This window comes from Rhinolophus sinicus, chromosome 8 (assembly GCF_057876585.1).
Source record: "Rhinolophus sinicus isolate RSI-liver-muscle chromosome 8, RSI-T2T, whole genome shotgun sequence".
Lineage (NCBI taxonomy): Eukaryota > Metazoa > Chordata > Mammalia > Chiroptera > Rhinolophidae > Rhinolophus > Rhinolophus sinicus.
This window is the reverse complement of record NC_142508.1, coordinates 74,932,042-74,955,175: the sequence shown is the minus strand read 5'-3', so window position 1 is coordinate 74,955,175 and position 23,134 is coordinate 74,932,042. Positions and strand designations below refer to the sequence as shown.

The following is a 23,134-nucleotide window of genomic DNA, read 5'->3' as shown; positions in this document are numbered from 1 at the left end:
CCTACTTCTTCCTTTCCTTGAGAGGCCAGGAGGAGGGTTTGAAACAGTAGGCTAATGGGGACAAATGGCTTAGATTCCTGGAACGTTATTTCCAACTAAAGTAATCCTTGGATCAAAATGTTTGACGGCAGCTGGCTTTGAAGAGTTTATGTGGTCTTGAAGAATTTCTGACTTACTCCTCAGAGGGTAGCCTGGATGTCAAGTCAAGGTCCGTTGGGTTTCATGGCCTTTCGGAGTATTTTGAGCACGATGTTATTGTTATATGGGAGAAAAGGTAGAGAGAGGAAAGTAAACACAGACTACGATGTATGCAAAACTAGGAGCTTTTAAAATGAAGTATGCTATTTACGAAAAGGTCCTTAAAAACAACATGCTAGTTTATTATAACTGCTTCTTCCATCACTGAAAACAAAGTGTATTGAAAGGATAATTTCTCTCCAAGTCAACTCTTTTCTCGCCAGTGTTTCTTCAAGAGAGAAAATTAAGCAAAATGTTTTTTAAGTAGATTTTTAAGGTTGTTTATTTGTGGGCTGTTGTTATAGTATTAGGGTTCCTCCAGACCGTTTTCCTTACTTCACCTATTGAGTTTTCTATATTTAAAAAAATAAGATTCCTAATCACTTGTCCTCAGTTTACAGTCAGGGCAGGGTTTTTTTGGACTGGTTAGTCATGTTCTCCTAAGGACAGTATCTCTTAGGTGTGTCCATATGGAGCAAATTAGAGAGTGAGAATGGAGCTGCCCCTGTTTCTGATCGGTTACGGTAGTATTAAAAAAAAAAAAAAAAAATGGACTTGCCCTGCTCTGGAGAAGAAAGATGGATAAAATGCTCTTTGAACACACTAGTCTTTTTTTTTTTTTTTTTTTTTTTTAATGTCACTACAGAAGGGTTGCATTTATATTTGGCTTTCCAGACCTGTCTCTTGACCTTCTAATTACTTTATTTGAAACAGCACTGAGGGTATAATAAACCTGGACGTTGCCTCTCCTTTGCTTTATCATAAATTAAAGCTGCTGGTTTGTTGAGGTGAAAGTGGAGGCAGAATGTTCATTACTGCTCAAGTGACGGCTTGTCAATAGCAGTGCTTTTTAGTTTGTTCTAGTCAGCACTTGCTGTGCGTTTTGTTGGACCACTGGGAAATAAATACAACAAGATTATACATTTGGAATACCACAAGAGTTCACAGAAAAAAAAAACGTGAATGATAAATTATACACTTGGTAGAAAGTGACACGCTATCTTGTGGTATTAACAACCAAAGATAATTGCAAAGAATTGTAATTGCAGCTTGCAACTTACAGTACAGTGTGTCCGACATCAATCTTAATAGTGAACAAAGCAATTTATATTAAAACTTAATTCACTTGGTAACTTTCTGCTGTATACACGGGAGCTAACAGATGTAGCTTTTCAGAAAGTTCAAAGGCATTTGAAACGTGGCAAGAAATGCTAATGCAGCGAGCCTCAGAGAAATATTGCATTACTACTTGTAATGAAAACAAATGTATGTCATTATCTCCTAGTTTGTGTTTATTTAATAAAATATGCAGTTTGCACTTTGGTGAATTCAGTGTTTCTGAATGGATAGAGAATGATGTTCTACTTGGAATCAGAGGCCAAACAGGGCTAGCAATTATGCATCTAGTGTAAATAGATGTGCTTTACTATTTTAGTAGCATGCACCTTAATGCTTCAGTGGATTTTGGATGAGGTGTAACAGCAAACTGGGGTAACTTTATTCATGACTTTCCTTAGATTGGATGTCTTTGAAGCAAGAAAGGGAGATCTCCCGGAATTACTTAAGAGAACAAGCATATTTGTTTTGTGAGCTTGACTGATGGCCAATAGAGCAGTTGAGTGAAATCTCTAAACTGATTAGGGCTTTAGTTCAAATAATCTTCTACCTTTTTCATTAATTTATTCCTTAATGCTATTTTGCTGCTCTTCTACCAAGGATAATAATCTCACACTCACTGACCTCTATGAGTGGATGACCTGGAGCCCATAACTAATCTTATTTACCCTCCTGACCAGCCGAGCTTCATTTACCTTGACTGGATAAAGCGCCTTGGCGTTGCTAAGCTTCCCCTCTTTCCTAGCCTTCTAGCTAATCTACAGTGAAGGGGGACGATAGGCTTTCCCCGTCGAGATCCAGAAGCGTTCTGGGCCGCGCAGACTTGGTGCCATTTCTCCTCCTTCCTTGAAAGCATGTATCCCCTTTTTGAAACTTTGAAAATGGTAGAGAAAAAGTGGGGGCTGACATGTATCCACAGTCCCACTCTCCTAACCCAATTATTTTAATTTTGAAAGTCACTTTCCTCCAGCCATGAGCCAGTTGAATGCATGGTTTAGGTATAATTGTTGAGTACATGTAATTTGGTGTTTTGCTTTTTTATTACCAAAGTGTTTCCCAGGTTGCTTCATAATTTGTTACTTGTGCATTTTAATGACAACAATAATCCGTTAAGTTTGTATACTCTTTTTTCCTAATCATTTCCCATTGTTGAAAAGTTGGGTTACTTCCACTTAGCTGCACTATTTCGAATAATGCTGCAATAAAACTGTCTTTAGGTGTTTTCTTCATTTAGATTGTTTCTCTGGAATATACTATTAGAAGTGTATTATTAGGTAAAAGGTGCAAATATGTGCATGGCTTTTTGCCTAACATTTCCAAAATAGGTCCCTGGACTAGTTAATGGTAGTTTACATTGTCACCAGCAAGGTGGGAGGATGTGCCATTTTATCACAGTAGCTTTGAGATTTGACCCTGTTCTTCCGTTTAGAAACTAAATAACATTGGGCAAGGTAACCTGTCTGCCTCATCTGAACCTCATTATTCCCTATCTGAATAAAGGGGATAATTGTGTTTACCTCATGGATTATTATTGTATATCACTTACATATGTAAAGCGTGCCACATAGGAAGCACTCTATAAAGGTTAGCTGTTATTATTCCTAAAGTTTAGTTTTTCTCCTCCTTTGATATCACCTTCTATGTAAGCTGCCATTTTTCAAGGAAATGGAGTAGTTCACGGAAGCTAAATAGTCAACAGACTCCATCATCAGCAACTTGTGCCTGTGTCAGTGACAATTTTAAATTGCTTAGGGGATGAGCCGTCATGAAGAACTTTGGGGTAATGAGCGTCCTGTCTGTAAAGCGCAGGCTTGGGGAGCACGTTCTCCACATTTGTAATAATAAAATAGCTCTTATTCCAGAACTCTCTAAATGGGCCTTGCAGCCTTAGGGCTGCGCTCTGCTGATTCTGTGATTCTCACATCCAGTGAGAACTGCAGTTCCCTCTTTTCAGGTATCGGGCTCTGCGTGAAATAATGTCAGGTGTTTGTTGGTTTTCAAGTAAGACAAAGAATGGATTTCCTGGGTCCCATCATTTTGAAAAATTGATTTCAAATGTATTATTTTTCAAAGAAAGACTAGGACGAAGTGTATTATCTTGTGGAATGATTTCGATGAGATGCACGTGCTACATCTTCTTGAGAACCCCACCTTCCAAAGCGGGAAGTCAGAGCAGTTTGCCCTGTCTGACCACGGAGCCCCTGGTCGGACTCTGCCCAGGGCTGGGCATGTCCTACCCAAAACAGAGGCTGGAAATTACTTTTAAACAAAAGGAATGCGGATGCCCTATCGTTCCCTGTGAATGATGATTTCTGAGTTAGAATTCTTTGGTTGCAAGCAACAGAAACAAATGCTGACTAAGCAACAACAACAACAAAAGGCAAGAGAAAGAGAGTTTTGTTTTTTTTTTCTTTTTTGGGGGAGGGATATGGGATGGTTTACAGTACCCATGAAAAATAACTCAGGAGAGGGAGCAGCCGAGCTCCAAGGATCCCGCCTGCAGGAACGCGAGTGCGCTCGTCAGGGTACAGCTGTTGGAAGGAGAAAGCTGTGCTCCACTCAAAAGTCAAAGTCCATTGGGGCACAGCCTATGTGAGCTAGAGGAGGTCAGCGCACCTTAATGACGGTCCGCTAAGACTGCATACTACTGGGGTAAGTAATTTCCCCAAAGAAAATGGAAGCCCTATCCTATGACTAGGAGAAGGGAAAAACGGAGGCTGGACAGCTAAAAAACAACCAGGGTGCACTGAACTTTTAAAAGACTGTATTACTATAGCACCTCGGCATTAGTGATTGAGAAAACAACTAAATGGGTACAGACACCATGAAATACTTGGATCGCCCAAGTCCTAGAAGTCACTCTCATTTTTATTAGTCAATATGGCGTTAAGGACTTGCACAATCAGACCTTTATTTTGTAGGAGAAATGTCTCGTGTTTGGCTGCAAATATCACAGACCTGAAAGACAGCGGCTTAAACCATATAAGGATTTATATTTCTTTCTTGTGAAAGAAATCTGTAAAGAATAGGGCTATTAGGGTAGCTCCACCATATCACCATTTTTCAGGACTCCTTCGGTCTTTCCGCTCTGCCATACTTTTGACACGGCGTCTATCTTTAGGTTTCCTTCATGGTCGCAAGAGAATCACTGCAGCTCCTAATATCTCATCGATGAGTAAGAAGAAGGAAGAAAGGGGGGGGGAAGGCAACTGTGCCTAGCAGTTGAGTCATCTCCTGCCTCCCTTTAAGGGAGTTCCCCAGAAGCCCTACCCAACAATCTCCACCTTGATTTCATTAGCCAAAACTTAGTCACTTAGGCACACCCATCGATAATGGCAATAAATAATTTTCAGCTGGGTACACTGCAGCTCCCAACAAAATCAGGATTCTGTAAGGGAGGGAGAAGAGGAGAATGGATATTAGGAAAGCGACCCGCGGTTTCTGGCATAGCCCCCGTGCCTGGAGTAGGCCGTCTTCAGCTCTGTGACCTCTCCCGCCAGTCCCTGATGTCAGCCAGTATTACAGACGAGAAGCCAGGAGAGCGATAATGAAGCGTCTTCTAAGGTAGAGAGAGAAGTAAGTGGATTGAATGATGAAAACTTTAGGTCATTAAATAAAGTTCCAACATTTTCTTCTTGCCCACAACATTCACAACAAACTCTGTGGAGTAGGAATTGAAGGAAAATGTACCATGCCATTTTTCTTTCGCCTTTTTGCAATGCAACAGAACAATCAATAGAAATCTTTGCAGTAATCATATATTGATTTTCCTAGAATATAACTCCATTTAAAGCACTTTTATCCCCAAGAGTAGAAACATTGGAGGCTATCAAAGGAGGAAGTAGGTCTGCCTGACCCCATCTGCAGTGCACAATTGATTAACAGAGGATAGTTATGAGAGAGATAGAGAGAGGAGAGAGAGAGAGAAGAGAGAAGTCACCGAAAGGTTAATACTAGCTAAAGAGAAACACGATTGTAGGACGTTAGGCTTTTGGTAAAATCATAAGGTCGGGATAAGATAATGATACCGTCTAAAATTACATGAGATTTGGGGTATGTCGTGTCCTCTTACTGTGTACCCCCCCCCCCCCATAAAACAACCACAGCTGAATTTTGGGGATTGGCAAAGCTGTGAATGGACATCGACGGGTTGATATGTTTAGGTTGGGGGCTGATGAGCTGAGCTGGCTTGATCAGGGAATGAGTGATACCATGTTAGTTTTTCTGAGACATTTAGTCACTAAGTGTGAAACTAAAACTTGAACGCTTATCCCACGGAATGCCTCTTTGCTTCAGATAGAGCTGAAAGAAAAAGAAAGGCAAATATTTTTTAAACTCTCATTTTTGTGCCTTTTCTTAAGAAAACAAAACACAAGCCTACTAACTCCCTTCCCTCCCCCTCATCACTTCAATCCCTAACAATAACAGCAGCAAAAAAATCCACCTTCTGAAAATCCCAGAGGGCTTACTTAGGTCTGCTGAGTATTTCTCTGCGCAGATGTCTTCATCCCAGAGACGAGGAGGGTAATTGGATGGTAACATTGGAGAAGGCGTGTTAGTTCTGCTCTGCCTCTGGCCTGAGTAACTGGGATGTCGCCAAAACGGAGGGTGGCGCCTGCTAGAGCAGTCCCGAGCTACCTTCTCGTGCGCAGTCCTTCCCGAAAGGCAGGCGGGTGCCCTGGTGTTCTCGAGTTTGCAGCACGTTGTACTCAGCACTTTTCTCTCCCTAAATCCCACTTGTTTTTCATATCAAGGCTGGGTTTTCACCAATAAGCTCTTCATTAAATTAAAAGGTGCATGTAGTCTCGTTCCCCTCCTCGAGGTTCTGTCCTGGGTACTGTTTATGTTACTAGCAACTTCGGGACTTTCTGTTTTGTTGTATATTGGGGGGTGGGGGGGCTTTTTTTGGCTTCAGGCAAAGCAACTAGTAGACATTGTCAGATAAACTATCTTATCTGTCAGCAACACCCTTGTGAATTAATCATAATTCAATAGGCTTACTAATCAAGGTTTGAGATGAATGTTTTGATAGAGCAATCAGATTTGTCTAATCTATCATTAGTTGACAGTCGCTGCGGGCAGAGTGCGAACTTGGCAATAGTAGACCTGTTTCTGATCCCTTTGGCCTGGCCCACCATTTGGGCAGCATTGCGGCTTGTTGCATTGGACCCAGGCATTGCTCTTAATTACCTTCTGTTTCTTGCTCCCCCCACTTCTCCCTCCCCTCCGACCTATTTTCAGAATATGTTGGGTGGAGTTCAGCTCTTGTGAACCCCCTCCTGTGATCAGCAGATTTGGGGATGTGGTATTCCCGTTGCCATTGTCACCTGATAACAGAGGTGTGCCAAGCCAAGTGACACATCTCAAGAGTGATTATGGTGCCACTTGTAAATGGTGGTCAGAGAAAATAAAATAAATATAGTCTATTTTTCAATGTTACTGATTACAACTCTTGTCATGTCACCTGTCACTACAATCTGTATACCCCATTTGACTGAGTTGTGGATTCTGGGAAATATTTTACAGCATAGCTTGTACATTGGTTCAATTTGATCATGTAAATGAAAGTTTTTGTTATAGGTTAATGTTTTATTGTACACAGTATTTCAAGTTCTGGGATAAAATCCTGAATTAATAAGTTACACTGTGTATTTTACATGGTGGTGGTCATTAATACATTATTACTGTGGAAATGTTAAGGGGAAGATCATTTTATGGAGGAGTCTTACCCATTTTTCTTTTCCTCCCTACATTTGTATTAGTGTAAAGATAGTATTTCCTCATTACAGGAAGCTTGGAAAATTCCAGAAAAATCTAATAATTTTGAATTTCCCATAATTCCATCAACCCAGAGTTAATCAATATTAACAGTATGTCATCCTAGTAAAATGAAATAAGTAGCAGCTCACAAAGCTCCATAACTGATGGCCTGGCCCTGGCATCAGTAAAGTGCTGTTCTGCCTGCCATACCGTTCTGGAATCCAGGGAACACCAGAAGAAAAGCCACAGGGATCCAGGAACATCCTGCTTTGTCTCAAGGTTTCAGTTTCTGCATGAAAAGCACATGGGAAAACTCATTTAGGCTGTTAGTGTATCTAACATGTTGGAAGTGACAACTTTTCCATTTCACAGGCATGTCCCAAGCCTCACTAAGCGAATGCTGGCCTCACTTTGAGAGATTTGTAGCTTGGGTGATTTAGACAGGGGATAGTGGAGAGTTACCTAATTAGACTCCAGGTGTAATTATGTACCGCGTTCCCAGCAGCAGTGTGCTGTGTGTTAATTAACTTTCATGCTGAACACACAGGAGCCCCTGAACAAAGAATGGCTCCTGGAGGAGATGCTTCCTCCCTCTGCCTTGGCTTTAGTTACTCTGTCACTAACGCTGGCTCCCAGTTCCCCTTTGTGGTTGAGGCATGAGGACCAAGGGCAAGCTGCTTCGCAAGAAGGTCATCACTTGTCCCTGGAACTCCCTTCCTACTTTCTCCTGTAATCCTAATACATGCTTTAGAATGATCTTTGACAAAATAAAATGAGGTCTGGGTATTTAGTCACCGATTTATCTGTTACTGGTTTGTCAAATCCAAGTCATTTCCAGCCTTGGTGTTTTGCTCTCCGTGAAACTCCGCAGGTCTCCTCCCATGGTGCAGAGTGGCCTTCACTGACCCACAGAATTAGCTCACATCCCAGCCGTCTTGTGCTGTAGTCTTCCGTTGGTCCCATTCCTGTCTCTCTGTAAAAGCAGTGGGAAAGGCTCTGGTTATGGAGTAAATTCGTCCAGGGCTTACTTTATGTTGCCTCTGTTGGTGATTATTCTTAACTAAGGCACTAAAATGTGTAAATCCATATGAATCAACTCTACACACTTGCATGAGAAGAGATGTCAGGTAATCAGTGAAGGACTGTGTGTGGATAGGGGCCAGTTCTTTCTGGTCTGCTTACAGATCTCAAATGGGAAAACCCCGTATTGAAGTTCTCTGCTCCTTCTCAGCTCATCCCCCTGACAGCTCCTTCTTGCTGTATTTTGCTACTGATGAAGCGTAGGATGACACACAGGACTGCCCTGTTCATGTGGAAGATAAATGGTAGTTCTAGAATTCTCTCTGGATAGCAGGACATTAATATAAATTAAGGATTACCAGAAATGTTAAAAATGTATTGGATTCAGCACCTTTTTAAAATTTTAGTACCGTCTACCAATTATGAGAAAGAAATGCTTCAATTTTATTGCTTTGTACTAGTAAACAGTCTTGATTTTTATTGTTTTATTGTAAGAAAGGAATAATAAAGACCATTGTGATTGTACAGGCAACGCTTCTGAGTGATGCAACCCTAGAGTGGACGGGGACATTTGGACAGTTTGAGTGATCCCTAAGGAAACTCTGTCTTCATTGTTTTTTTTCCTCCCCTGGCATCCAGTGTCGACCAGATCAGGCCTTCATAGTCAAAACCAAAGCAACCAATTTGGACCAAGTACTTGCTCTTTACAAGATTGTGTTTGGTGCTTCAGGAATCCAAAGAATTCTAAGACACAATCCCTGACCCTGGAGAGTTTGTCCTCTGTTTGGGAAGATAACACATAAAAACATGGAAAGCACAACTCTAATAAAGGATTTAAGTAACAGTTCAAGGCGATGCTAGGGAAGATATGTCACATGACAACACATGACTGTCAGATGCATTTACAGATTTCTTTTAGAAGAAAAATATTCTTGCACCCTTCCTGCAGTAGAGACTCATAGATACCAGTTGTGAATCCTTAAAATATTAAGAAAATGAAGTATTGTTTTATAAAAAATGCTTCTCAGTTTTGATATTTCAGTGCAGAAGAGAAATCTGGTCTATGTGACCAGTAGAATTATCATTTTCGATTATCATCGAATTGAAGGCATAAAATTTTTAAATTCTCATAAAACTCATGGACCTCTGAGAAAATGCTAGTGGACCTCACAGACCCAGGATGGGTAGTCATTTCATGAGTGAGTTCCAAGTTCAGATGGTGGGTTCATTTCAAGCTACATAGGGAAAAGATGAATTTTGAGTTGGGTAAGGGGTAGACGGATGGGAAGAGGTCGTTTCAGTTAGGTAGAATTCATTATGAGGGCGGGACTAAGGTAGCGTAAACCAGGTTCAGTGTGTTAAGCTACCTGGCTGAAACAGAAAGTTCAAGAAACTTAGACGAAATATATGTGAGGTATTCAAAGAGGGTTGAGTTCTGGGAAGCCTTCAAAGGTTTCCAAGGCCGAGGGTGACAGGATGCTGTGATATTGGGGGAAGATGAGTTTGGTGGAAGGGTGTACAGTAGATTTATGCTGTTCTTATGTAAAGGGGTGTATTTGGAGAAAAGCAGTGTTCATTTCTGGAAGAGTAGATGTGGGCATGCGCCAGGTAGAGCAGCGATGATGGAAGAGAAGTGTGAATGTCAAAGGATTGCTCATGGGAGAGAACTTCATAACCAATTGGCTATAGGGGGTGAAGAAGAGGAAAGAGTCAAGGGTGGTTCTCTGATTTCAGACCTGGAAGTAAACGGGCATTTGAAGGAGGGGGTTTTGTGCTCCAACACTAGCTTAAGTCCAGGGAGAAGGTTTAAGGATACATCCACAGACATAGCTGTTGGTAAGACCTAAAATGCAAGGAAGGAAGCACGGCCCCAACTATTTGTGCAAATTATGAAATTATTCTATGAAAGAAGACTTCAATCTTTGTGTCCACTCAGCGACCATAGATGTATTAATACCGAAGTACCAAGCCAGTAATGGAAAGAAAAAGATGTCCAGTTGTTTTAGTGATTTCATATTTTATTGTGGGTTGGTAATCGTCTTGACTGTCTTCTCGTAGGGCTAGCAGGTAAGGGCTTGCCCATACCCTCACCCACGCGTGACCAGATTCCCTCTTCATCCCTCTTTAGCTTTAAATGTTTTCACATCACCTTGAATTTCAGAAACTTGTCGAATTGTCAAGGGCCTGTCAATTCCAGATGGACTTTTTTCACCTCCTTGAAGAGATAGTGTTGTCTTTAAAGAACCACTGTTTTCCTTCAGTGATGTGACTGAACCTATGTCATCTTTGAAGAATGGGCCACTTTGTGTCCAACAGAGAGCTGAAGTTCAGGCAGTGAAGCTGGGCGATCTCAGGCAATACCCTCAAGTGTGAAGAGTGAGGAGAAATGGAGCAGAAAAACCCAGGACCTATTGCCCAGCCCATTTTCTAGATCTAGGAATCTAGATCCGGGCAAAACATTGAGTTGACTGCACAGTTGTCTAGTATCAAACCATCTTTATAAAATTGACTGTCACCCCATTGCAGGAAACAGGGTAAGTTTCATGTTGGTCAGAACCGACTGAGTTCTGTGAGCCCCAAATCATGGGACTTTTTCCTTCATGAATCACCTTTAAAGTCCTGATAATTGTCCGGGTGTCTCGTGTAAGATGTGTTCAATATTGTATCGCTGTGTCCTCCTTTCAGCTGCCTCAGTGGTGCTGTCGTCACTGCTGAGTGGTGAAGGTTAGAGGTATGCTGCAGGGGCCAACTGCCACTTCATGAGGGCACAGCAGTGCTTGCCACATCTTAAACTCATTTTAAAAATCTGAAAGTAAAGAATTAAAGGTGGTTATTTCCCCTGTTACTGAATGGGATATGTGAAATGTTGCATTCACCTTTTTAAATAGACTTTCGAATGAACACTGACTTTCCTCTATCTGGGAAGGCAGGTGTTTGTGGAACGAGGAAATGAAGCCGCTTTCAGCAGCACTTGTCTAATAAAAGATCTAGTTGCTTTTCCAGCTCGCAGTGCTTTATGATTGTGAAAGGAAAAGAATTCCCTTGCCATACAAGGAAAAAAACGATGGAAAATGTTTGCCAAAGAAAAGTACCTTACTTTGCCATCTCACTGGAACCTGTTGGCACGAGTACATTGGAAGCAGGAAGCTTTTATTAGGAAATAATTGTTTCCAGTTCGGTTACAGGCATTATCCCAAAAGTGTCCCAAATGCCGTGCATGATACTGTCCCTGGGACCTGGTCAGCCAGAGGTGGGAGATGCACCAATAAGAGGGTGTGAACATCAGAGCAGGTAACAGAGCTGTTCTATGTGGTAGTTTCAGGGTATTGAAAAGGGTCATGAGTGCTTTCAAGCCACTAAAAATCTCTTTAATTCTTCTGGAGCTAGAGCTTCTGACATTCCTATTTCACAGTGGCACATAAATTAGCTTGAATGAGTTTTTAATAATACACTGGTGTCTATAGCTATGTCTGTCTCACTATCAGCCCCCATTGGCAGTGTGGGCTTAGAGAGAACGGATGAAGCACGTTGAGTCACCAACAAAACATAGTTGGGAGCGTAAATCCCTTCGAACATAACAGACTACAGTCACCATGCTGAATGTGAAGATTTCGGAATCCTCCATTTTGATTTCATTTGGGGGGCAGGGGGATTACTGTAACCATTCAGGTCAGGAAATGCAGGGCTGATTCCCAGTTCTTCCTTGTGGTTTGAAAGAATTCATGTCTCCAAGTGCCTCGTGTTCAGCAGGAAGTGCCTTACTGATTGAACAGGATCTGCTTTGTCAATTTTATTTTCGCTGTAAAACAGATACTCCCTTTGTCAAACCCTCTACTTTGATTCCAATGCATTCCTTAACACGAACTTGCAACAAAAGGAGCCACACCAGTACTTTCTAGGTATAAAAATCACAGCTTGATGAAAACCCGTGACGTTTCCAGGACCCCATAGCTGTCTGCATCCAGAAATGAAACGAGACCCCTAAAAGGCCTCTTCTTCATTTTGGTGAGGTCATTGTGTTTCTGGCCCCTGAATCTGGCTTATGGCAACATGAGGGGGCATATCTCAGATGACTGCAGGGTCTTCATTAGATGTCCTGTAACTATGTCTAAACGTGACTTTACAAAGATCTCTTAGCCAGATACTGTCTGGAACAACTCCTCCCCTGGGAGAAAAGGGTCTTTAAGGTATTTTGAGGGGAGGACAGGGGTTAAGAGGTCTAATCCATAACTCTAAATCCCGATGCTTGGGGGAGCTCATTGACATGGTCGGTTTTAAGGGCTCCCTTGGAGCCATTACGGTTTGTCATGCTGAGGCCCACCAGAGAACACTTAATTGTAATCATGTCCTCGTGTGTTACAGGCCTTTCCAGGGTCTTTGACAAAGCAGCTTCCTGCCACTTATGGGAAACCTTGGGAATTTTGTTTTTTAAGGTTTGTGCTTTTAAATTAAAGAACTGGAACTGTCAGAGGTTTTTGTATCTTCCCCTCACTTCTTTCTTCCTTAAATCAAACCTCAATTGTACATAGATCCTTGGGTGCTGGATATATGTTGAATTCATTTCTTTCCCTCTCTAATTTCTTTGTTTTTGAGGTTGGGATTGCTTTTTTTTTTTTTTTTTGGTGGTAGAGATGGTGTAATGAACAATATCTCATCCAGGACTGCAAAGCTTTAATTTAGAAATGTAATAGAGATCACATCGTCTCATATAGAACCAGTTCCTGCTCGCCTTCTTCCCCCAAGGAGTGAAGGGAATATCTCTGGTATATGGTTAAAAACCTGATGAATCTGATAAATGAGACCTTCAGATAGGCGGGTAGATGAAGCCAACAGGCACACACACAGAGCTCGTGTTTTCAGCTGCCTATCCTATTTTAAGGTTCGTATTGCCCCTTAGTATTCTGAATTTTCCGGATTAGTCCTAATCTAATATTTGGCTTTTTAATGTTCTAAACAGTTTGGCTGGACTGAGTTCCCAGCTTCCATGTTGTCTATCTCTGTCAACATCTCTGCACGCATAAGAGGGTATTCATTAGGGCAGGACTGAGGGAAAGTCACCAAAGACCAGACTCCGTGCCTTGGGGCTAGAAACACGAGGCCCTCACATTGAGAGCAGAATGAATGGAGAGGACGGCCTGGGTCGTAAAGACACATCCGAGGGTCAGAACTAACAACCTAGAACGTCTTTTTGCTCATAACTCTCTGCTCACTCAGAAATGCGTTCGTTTCTGAAAACACTGGAGGTTTGCAAGCTCTAGCTCCTTCTCGTGGTTTCCCACACTGTAAAATAGAAGTTAAGCTATAGGGTCAGAAATAATTAACAAATAGAGTCTTTGTGCCAAGCAAGAGTCCGTGGATGGAGGCCTAGCTCAGCCAGTACATTTCTGTGTTTATTTGGGTTTTTACAAGCTCATTGCCTCAGTTCCTCTTCTATAGATAGAGCTAATAATGCTGCTTTGTTTCTGTCTTATAAAATTAGCAAGAGGTATAGTCGTACAGTAATAGCGAGGACGTTTAAGGAAGGCTGTTACCTCTGAGTCCCTTTGCTATGTGAGATGTGCCAGTGAAATGAGGGACGTGACTGGGAAGAACTCTGCACAGATACAGGATGACAGCAAACCTGATCTCAGGAATAGATCGGGAGGTCTGCCATCTTTGATTTCCACATCTCCCTGCATATCTGCCTGCTCCCCAACTTCTGCCGTATCTCTGGTCCACGCCGCTGAAAGGAGGCGACCACTTCTGGAACATTCAATTCTGGCTAGGGGGTGAGGCCACACAACAAACATGGCTGCCTTTACTGAAATCGTGCACACATGTGAGAGGTCCATTCCCAAAAAGGGGGAACGAGGGACACAACCCACTGTATTTCTACTGTACCACTCCTTTAAGGAGTGAGCTAAAGCACCCATGGTTCTTTGTGTTCCTCAGAGTAAAGTTGCTTTAAGGAATACCCATAAAATTAATTTAGAGCAGGAAAGGATTTTAAAGTTCCCCCAACCCTACCCTGTATGTCATTCATGTTTAGGAAACTAAGGCAAAGGGAAGGTGATTACTTTTCCAGAGGTCCTAAAGTGAGCAAATAGTGTCCAGCGCTCATGCTTTCAGGTAAAAGTATATCCTTTATTTAATTTTCTTCTGCCATATCACAGCTGTACATGTTTCAGATGTTAGTTTTTTCCTATTGCCTAGAAGCTTTCGAATTATAAGGGATTTATATTTATAGTCCCTCATTTAATAGATGGTTTATTTTGAGTTTTTATAGACTCTTCCAGGTGGACAGGCAATGTTTATGAAGACAACATACAAACATGGGGAAATGCTTATGATTACCATGAAGTGAAAACAGCAAATTAATGATTATGTAGCCTTGACATTAAAAAAAAAAATGGGTAAAAATTCTATATGCATGTGATTGTCAGTCAGGTTCATTAGAATGGTGGTGTTAAGTATAACTAAATTTTTCCTAATACTGTCATTATTTTTAGAATTTTAGGAAGCATATTTATTATTAAGAATACACCCTACTCTACTCTTTATCTTAGAGCTCCCTGAACCTGTGTCCTGGTTGTTCTTGCCCACGGAAGTGAACTTTCCTCAGGGAAAGGCATACTTTTACTCCAGTAGTGAACACAATGAAAATGAAATCTTCGTAGCTATGGCTACCACTGCATTACATTCGTGTCTAAATAGACTTGGCCCCAAAAAGATGACCCACCAGAGACAGAGGATAAGATGTTTTCAAGCATTGCATGGAGTCAGAATCTAGGAGCTGGGAAGAACTTTGCATCGTGTAACTTGACCCTGTGGTCCTCGGAACCCATGATGGAGACCTCGACCATTTCCAGTCTTGAGAGGCACACCTGGTTCCAATCCAGGTTGCGGATCTCAGCGAGGTTCTTTCTGCAGCCATACCACATGCGCCATGTTTGTGCCCAACCTGCAAAGTGTCTTTGCCACTCATTCGTTTGCCCCCCTTCCAAGCCTCACTGTCTACTTCTGGCTGCAAAACTGATGGAGCAAATCCAGTCTCTTAGACACCGTCTGATTTTTTATCTGCCCTCGTATAACAGTCCATATGTAAAGCACAACAGTCCATTTGTAAACCACAAGGACAGCGAGAGCAGCCATGGGGCTTCTGAGGGCAGGAGGACCCACCTTCAAAAGGGAGGCCTCCTGGTTGCACTGCCCCCTTTTCCTTAAAAGGGCAAACTGGCTTTGCAAGGAAGAGGCCTGTTGTAGGGAGGGACCAGAGCCCAGCTGTCACTACATGTGCCACACCTGCCAGGTGCCTTTAACCCGTTAGCTCCCGGTCCCTAGGAACCTGCTTTTCCTTGCTTTTTGCACACAGAGCAGAGCACGGTGTGGTTGTGGCTTCCTGAAGGTGATGTCTGGTGAGTTTGATGAGGGCGACAGGTTGTCAGCAGTAACCTCAAAGGCGCGTCTGCTTCTCCAAAAGTAGGAGTCTTTGTTTCCACGTCAATGCAGAGGGGTTGGAGAGAGGGGAAGAGACTTCGCTTTCTGGAAAGAAACTGTAGAGATACATGGAGAAACGGGGTGGAGGTAGGATTTCCATCCCTGTGGGATTACCAAGCATTTTAGCCCTACAGCGATGCTGTGGCCCATTCCGTCACTGACAGATTTATTTATCGACTTATGCTTTTCATTCAGCCAACTTTTCCTGAGCACCTCCCACTGTCCTGAATCCTGAACATCAGTGGAGAACTAGAGAGACGTGGCCCTGCCCTCAGGGAGCTTACAAGGCAGGCCTGTCGCCAGGCTCACTCCACTACACCTTGAGTGCTTTCTTTATCTATAAGAAGCTACCAAGGTGAGCCACTCATAGTTCTCAAGAAGTGCTGGTGTCAGGGAGGGTGTATCCTAACCGTAGCCTCTCCAGAGATTTCTGTCATTTCTCTGATCACTCGTCAGGCCTCTGGCTTGAGTTGGAATTTGTTTTCTACATTAGGTTCAAATCTGCCTGTTCTAATTTCAGCTTCCTCTCTTCTGGCCCTGGCCAGTCCTCAGAGGTCAGGGTTGCCCTTGGTACCTGCTGGTCGAGGCAGGAGTGTCGCTGAACCAACCAATCTTGGCTTGGCCATGGTTTCACTTAGCTCCTCTTCTCTCAAGCTGGATTTGGCAGAGATTTGTTTGAACCTCTGCAAACTTCAATTCAAATCAGAGCTCAAACCTAGTGAGTGGTTGAGTGGGCTGCTTTAATACTGACAGTGACAGAATTGACTTTAAAATAATCCTTTTAGGGACACAAGATGAGTGGTTTGACCTTTTATTAATATCCTTGTCTTTCTTTCTAACAATAATGGTTTTAAGTCAACATCGCTTTAAATTTGGTTCATTCCATTAGGATCAGTCCAAAAAAGAGTTTCCATCAGTGACTCTGAAATCCAATTGGGATGAAGAAAAATCACTGATATGGTAAAAATCCCAGTTATACTGACCAGATTAAAGATTTCCTGCTGAATTAAAGAGACATTCGATGCGCTGATTTTTTTTTTTTTTTTAAACTCATTGTAGATATTCGTATGTTTAAGCAGATGGAGAAATCTACCCTGAAGTTTTAGTATTTCCAAGTTCTCTGGGAGCTTAAATTCTAATGGGAGAGACCCATGTTAAGTAAATACATAAGATAACTTCCGATAGTGAACTCGGAAATGGGGGTAGACAGGTAATATTAGACAGAGAGGTCAGGGAAAGCTTCTCTGAGCTGTGACATTGAAGCTGAGATCTGAAAGGCAAGGAGGACACAGCCACACGAAGACATGGAGCTAGTGTTCCAGACCCAGGGGACAGGAAGTGCAAAGTCCCAGAGGTGGGGGCAGGCTTGAGGGACAGGAAGTGTGTGGAGCAGTGCTCACGGGGGAGCCATAGGACGTGGGAATAGAAAGGAAGCCAGGGCCATAGGAAGAAATGCAGATTTCATTAGAAGTGCAGGGAGTACGTTAGCGAAAGCTAAACACTGACTTTTCTAAGCCATCAGCACAGGAAAAATGGGCCTGAGGGGTGTGTTTTATTTAGGACTGAAAAGGACACTGCTGAGGTTTCCCTTTTTTTATACTTCTGCATTGAGTTATACAAGTTTAGTAAAATGAAATAATACGTACAGAAGTGCTGAACGTGATTGATGGTGTTATGACTTGGTGGTAGAAAAAACTTGAAGCCTAAACTTGAAGCCAGTGCTCCCTCTTAAACCCACCTGGCAATTCCGTGAGACCTACATTGCTATGAGACTGCATTACCGTTTTTCCATATCTCACGAAGGCTTAAGGGAGGATGATTCCCACCATTTAGATCCACAGACCCTGAGGAGAGAAGCCCCATTTGGCACCCTGCTCTCATCGGAGGCCATAGGGGGCAAAGGTGGGGCTTTCCTGAGGTTGTGGTTCCCAGGATGTCTCCACTTCTGGGGCCACACTGGCTACATGGAAATTATGAAAATATCCAGGGCAGGCGGCTAATAAATAAGAAGTGACAGGCATCACATATTAGGGGATTACTGCACGTACTGACTCTCCTGCAAGACACACGATGAAGGTTGAGGGCACCTAATAATCCCATGATATGTGCTGCCTGATGCACGGCTGATACAAAAGAAAATCTGCTCTATGGGAACAGGAGACCAGAAGGGTCACGTCCTAGGGATGACTGTTCCCTTTGGCGTGGATCTGTGGGATGTTTCTGAGAGCTTTTTTGTGACCTTTGGTTTCTAAATGCAGTCCGGGGCCCTGACCTCTAAAAGAGATAAAGTCTTGTGTTCTAGGTTTGTTCACTGGTACCAGGAGTAATTACCAGGAGTAATGAGGAAGCTGAGATTCTGAGAGTTTGTCAGCTCGTATGGGTCCAGGGTGGCGATTACCATTGGGGCTGGCTGTTGTCTGGGCATGGCCCCCTCCGTGGAAGTCTCTGGCAGGGCTGCTGTAATCGTGTGCTCAGTGAAGGCAGAAGTGACTCTGATATCTTTTTGCTAAAGAATTCCAGCAACGCTACCCAAGCCATGCGTGGCACAAATTAATTGAGCCAGAAAAGTTACTTGCATACAGTTGGCACTTCTGTTCTTGTTAGGATCAGAAAGAGCAATTGGATGAAGACCACTTCAGGAGAAAGGAAAAAGCATATGTTACTTATTGTTTGGGGTGAATGTTTTTATGAGAAAAGGGGATGCCGCATCATTAATAACGCTGGCACGCCGTCCCAAGTCTGGTCGGCCTGATAGATTAAACATGAACCCTCTCATTATGCCAGCGGCACTGGCTTTCCCTCCAGCCTGATATGTATTCCATGCACAGTTAAGTCTCTGAGTTGACATCTTCTTCTAAAATTGTTTGGCTGTAATAAATATAAAACTTTCAGCACTGATGTAAAGCATTGCTGGCTGGCATCATTTTCTACCCCCTTTTAATTATTCCTGACACTGTGGAGAAACATCTAATATAAATCTGTAATGTGCACTGATGACAAACTACACGGTTGAAGGACCATGTAATTTCTCCACAATTAATTAAAGCGCATGGAGATTTTTTTTCACATTCTCTTTCTTTCTTTCTTTTTTTTTTTTTCCCCCAGCAGCCAGATGCCACTGACTGGCTCAAATAACACTGCTGTCAACTGTAAAAAATTAAGATCCAAACCGTAAGAAAGGTACTTAGATAAAGAAACCAGATGCTGGGTTATTTGTGATACCCACATACATCTTGATGTAAGCCACCATTGTTCAACATCTGTACTTCCACAGCCTTAATTACGCACTTAACTCAGCAAGTCTGTCAGCAGTTTATTTCCACCAGTATCGTCACTTTTGTAAGTCTTTTATTAAAAATTGAATGGTGCCAATCAGTGGGGGGTGGGGAAGAGAGACACCCGAGGACGTGGACGAGGGGGAGGCCGCTGCCTGTTTACGCCAGGAAGGCGCTCTGGTGTTCATGGACGCTTGCGTGTGGTCAGCAAGGAAAGTGTACGCTGCTACTAGTTCAGGCTAACCTACCACCTGGAATTGATCAAAAGCAAATTAATTTTCATTTTCAATTAAGAATACAATTAAATCCAATGCAGTGAGGGGGGGAAATTGTAATGTTTACATCTAGCTCCTGCAGTGGGAGGGCTTGGGGGAATACCAGACGAAATGAAACACTTGTCTTTGCATCTTTGTGTTTAATTCATCCAACTGTTAAGGTGGTAGGATGGGCGGTGGCTGCTGCTGCTACATTTTACCTCCCAGAAGCTGCCTCTTCTCCCCCCGTCAGGCAGAATTCTAGGAACAGGGAAGAAGGAGGGCAGATGGAGTAGAAACTGCAAGATGTCCGTTGGCAGGGCCCTGCCCCATCACTCTGCCAGCTCTTTTCCCAGGATTCCTCCGTGTGTCAGGGATGTGGGTGATTTCGTGAAGACCCTGCATTAGGAAACAGGAATTTGGCTTTGCGTCCCGCCCCCAGCTTGCTGGCGCGCCGTGTCAAAGCAGTACCTGGCAAATGGATCCCCCTTCCAAGTCCGGCCATCATCAGAGATATTGAGTGATTGTGTGAAAACAATCTGGCTGCTGAATGCCTCGTGTCACAGGATCCCAGCTCTCTTCACTTGACTATTCTCTACATTCAACTGCTGCCTTTTGTTGGAGTAACTGAGTGGGGGGGGTCTGTGGGGCAGGCAGGATTCCTCCCCGCTGCCTGGGGAACAGTTGGCCCAGTGTGCTCATCACCAAGGGTGGTCATGTGGGCAGCTTTGACCCCGATTTTAAGGAAAGTCAATTATTTGTCAATTATGAGACCTAGAGATCCAGATTGGAGACTCGGATGCTAAATGCCCTGCTCCCTGGTTGGGCGATGGATGACAGTGTATTGGTGAGTATGAAGCAGGTGTCTCCTGGCCATCTCTACCTGCCTATGCTCCCAGACCAGCTGCCCCTGGCTCGCTCTAAGCAGGCTGCTGTGCTGGTGAAAAACTTCTCACTAGCCATCTGAAAGAGCAGCCTCTTTGAAAAAGCAGTGTGAGTGATAAATATTTTGTCATATGAATAACAATAAAGATAGCTTCAGATAATAGCTTACATCTTTCTAAAATCCTCTGGGTGATGGATTAAGAGGAAGAGAAGGTTCTGGGTCATGGAAACAGCTGCTTTGGGTGAAAGATTATTCAAAGTAGTGTGGTGACCACGAATCCCCAGGATTCCAGTCCATATTTTACTTCATGCCACCCCCACCTCCCAACGCAAGGGTTTACGTTTCCTCCCTGCATGGTATTTGTGCTTTAAAAGAAGATTTTATTACTTCTGCTACAGTGGAATTTCTCTTTTTACTAGACAGTTGGCATGACCACAGCCTGAAACCACGATGGGATGGAGTTGTTAACACGCTGGGATCAGTTTTTCCCCCCTTTAAAGCTCTTTTCTTTTCTTTATTTTTTTAAAGAAGAAAAAAAAAAGGCTCCAACAAATCAACAGAACTATTAACTTTCTGATTTATTTGCTACAGAGAGCAAAAGAAGTCAATGTGAAGTGACAGAAACACCAGAACAGACAGTAGGAAAACACTCTACGGGAAAGTTTTCAGCTAAAACCGCACCACAAGCAGTGGGTTAGAGGAGATAGACATCTTCAATTTCCTGATTGCATAATGGAAATGGGATTTCTTTTTCCTGTTTTTTTTTTTAAAAAAAAAAAGCGTTATCCATAACACTGACATGAAGTTTTCTGTGCTTTGGGTTCCAAAAAAAAAAAAATCTTCTCTCAAAAGCAGGCTTCTATGGTCTCGGTTGCAAACAGTTCCCACAATTGCTTCTGTTGGAGGGAAAAGGTAAATGTTGCCAATAGGATGAAGGCCGGAAGTCGTCTTCAGGGGACTGGGAGATTAACTGCCCTCCTGGCAGATGGCATGGCGTTTAGTAAATAGATCCCCCCCCCCAGCATAAAGACAAATAGCCTTGAGAAAAATTAATCTGCTGTGGATTGGCAACCTGATAGCTGCATTGCCAGCACACGTTATCGCTTTGCAAGTATCTCGGGGTTAGAAGTTTCTAAGGATGTGAGACTGTAGCTTGCGGCAGTTCATGACAGTTTGGGCAGTTGTCCTGGCTGGGCTTGGGCCAGGCTTCTCGGCTGACCCTCCCTCCCCACCGGCGGACACAGGTGATGTGTGGTCTTTAAATGTACGCATCTTCCCAATGCCCTTGGTGACCAGGCTCTACCATGTTTCCCCAAAAATAAGACTGGGTCTTATACTAATTTTTCTCCGAAAGACACATTAGGGTGTATTTTCACAGTATGTCTTATTTTTTCATGTACAACAATCTACATTTATTCAAATACAGTCATGTCATCTTCTTCTAGAACATCATCATAGTGTACTAAATGTGTCCATCTGGCTGACGATCTTAACTGGGGCTTATTTTCGGGGTAGGTCTAATTTTCCAGGAAACATGGTATATTACCCTCACCCCGGGTTTCTGATGACCTGTTTCTGACACGGAAAATTCTTGGCTTTGGCTGATAGCTTACATCACTTTTGCACTTAAAAATGTCCCTGATCTCCAAAGCAGTCCTGATTTTTAAGTCACTCTGTATATCAATACTTCACTTTATTTAATACAGTGTTTTAAAATTATATTTAAAAGGCAGCCTTTTGTCTCGTGTGCTCTTGGCTGGGAAATAAAGGAAGTCTCTTTTAAGAGGTGTTTTACATTTTATGGCTGCTGAGAGAGAACATAGTTCTTTAATAGGTATATGTGTAAAAGAGTTCCACATTCTATGTCTTCAGAGATTCGTTCTGGAGTAAGGCTGTTTGATAGAAACCTCAGAGGTTTGGATACAAAGCAGAACGCTCCCTAAACTTGTGGGCGACGGGAGCTTCTGGGAGCTCCCACTCGCACCAAACAGAGCATTCTGCCTTGACTGCTGCTGAGGGCTGTGTAACACGGATCATTCTGGTCTTCTGCTTCATGGTTATGGCCACGTAATATGTTCCTCATTGAGCCGGGCGATTGACGGAGACGCCAGTGCATTTAAGACTTGAGTCTACTGGAAATGAGACTTGCGTTCTTGCCAGAAATGGATGCTATTCTGTGTCCACCACTATCACACATCTCGATTTTTCTCTTAATCCTGACTCTTAAAACAATAATATCAAACAACTCCAGGGGAAAAAAGTTAAATATTTCCATATGAAGAGCTGATTAAATTTGGATGGTTTTCTTTTCAGTAAAAATTGATATGTGATTAAACACAGTGCAGCTGGATCACTGATTTGGGCTGATAGTCCCAGATCCTCTGATCTCACTACCCAGCTCTAAGAAGCGGTGCCCAGTGACCCGCCATGTTGTGGCCCAGGTTCTGAAATGCCCATTCCCAGGGCCTCTGGGCTGCAGCACGCAGGCGCTAAACACAAAGTCGGCGGTCACCTGGCTCAGGTCTTTCCTTTTAAATCACACGGTTCTCCTCTGTCCATTCCTCTCAAAGGCAGGCTGAGTCCATGTGAGGCATTATGGTTGCTAGTGGGCATGCTCCATCAGTTAGGATTCTTTTAGTTGAAAATGGAGTATAAAGCTCGGCTGGGGTGTGGGAGGAGGTGGTGGGGAAGATGACTGATTGGCTCATGTGTCTGAAAAGGTCCAGTGTCTGGCTTTAGTACACTAGGATCTTGGGTTCAGGTGAGGTGGCCGTGACCTGTGTTCCCTTGGCCCATACGCTGCCCCTATTTCCTCAGTGTTTGTCCCACTTTTGGTCAGACCCTGTTCTTTGGGTCACAGATGGCTGCCACCAGCTCTCGGTGGGGCTCTGTCCTTCTGTGTTCACATCCCATTGCCCTGGTGCTTCCAGCTCAGGTGCCCATTCCCCTCGACTGCAGCCAGGGGAGTGGGAAGACAGCAGGGCACTGCTCCCTGCACTGGAACCCCTGGGGCTAAGAGCCTGAGAAGAAGTGGCTTGAGAAGTAGAACTCTTTGATCAGGAAATGAGTGTTTTCGTGAAACCGCATTCGCTTCTGTTTTCATTCTCTTT

General features: G+C 43.2%; 1 protein-coding gene and 1 long non-coding RNA gene across 3 annotated transcripts in view; one reads left to right on the top strand and one right to left on the bottom strand.

The window, feature by feature from the left end:
* Nucleotides 1-23,134, top strand: part of FTO (FTO alpha-ketoglutarate dependent dioxygenase) — a 339,023-nt gene that overhangs the window by 262,495 nt on the left and 53,394 nt on the right. The window lies entirely within an intron of this gene.
* LOC109447721 (uncharacterized) lies at nt 18,672-20,002 on the bottom strand. Its single transcript, XR_002137404.3, has 3 exons — nt 19,610-20,002; nt 19,360-19,537; nt 18,672-19,135 (listed from the first exon to the last, which is right to left on the bottom strand). It is a non-coding gene; the product is annotated as an uncharacterized LOC109447721 (long non-coding RNA).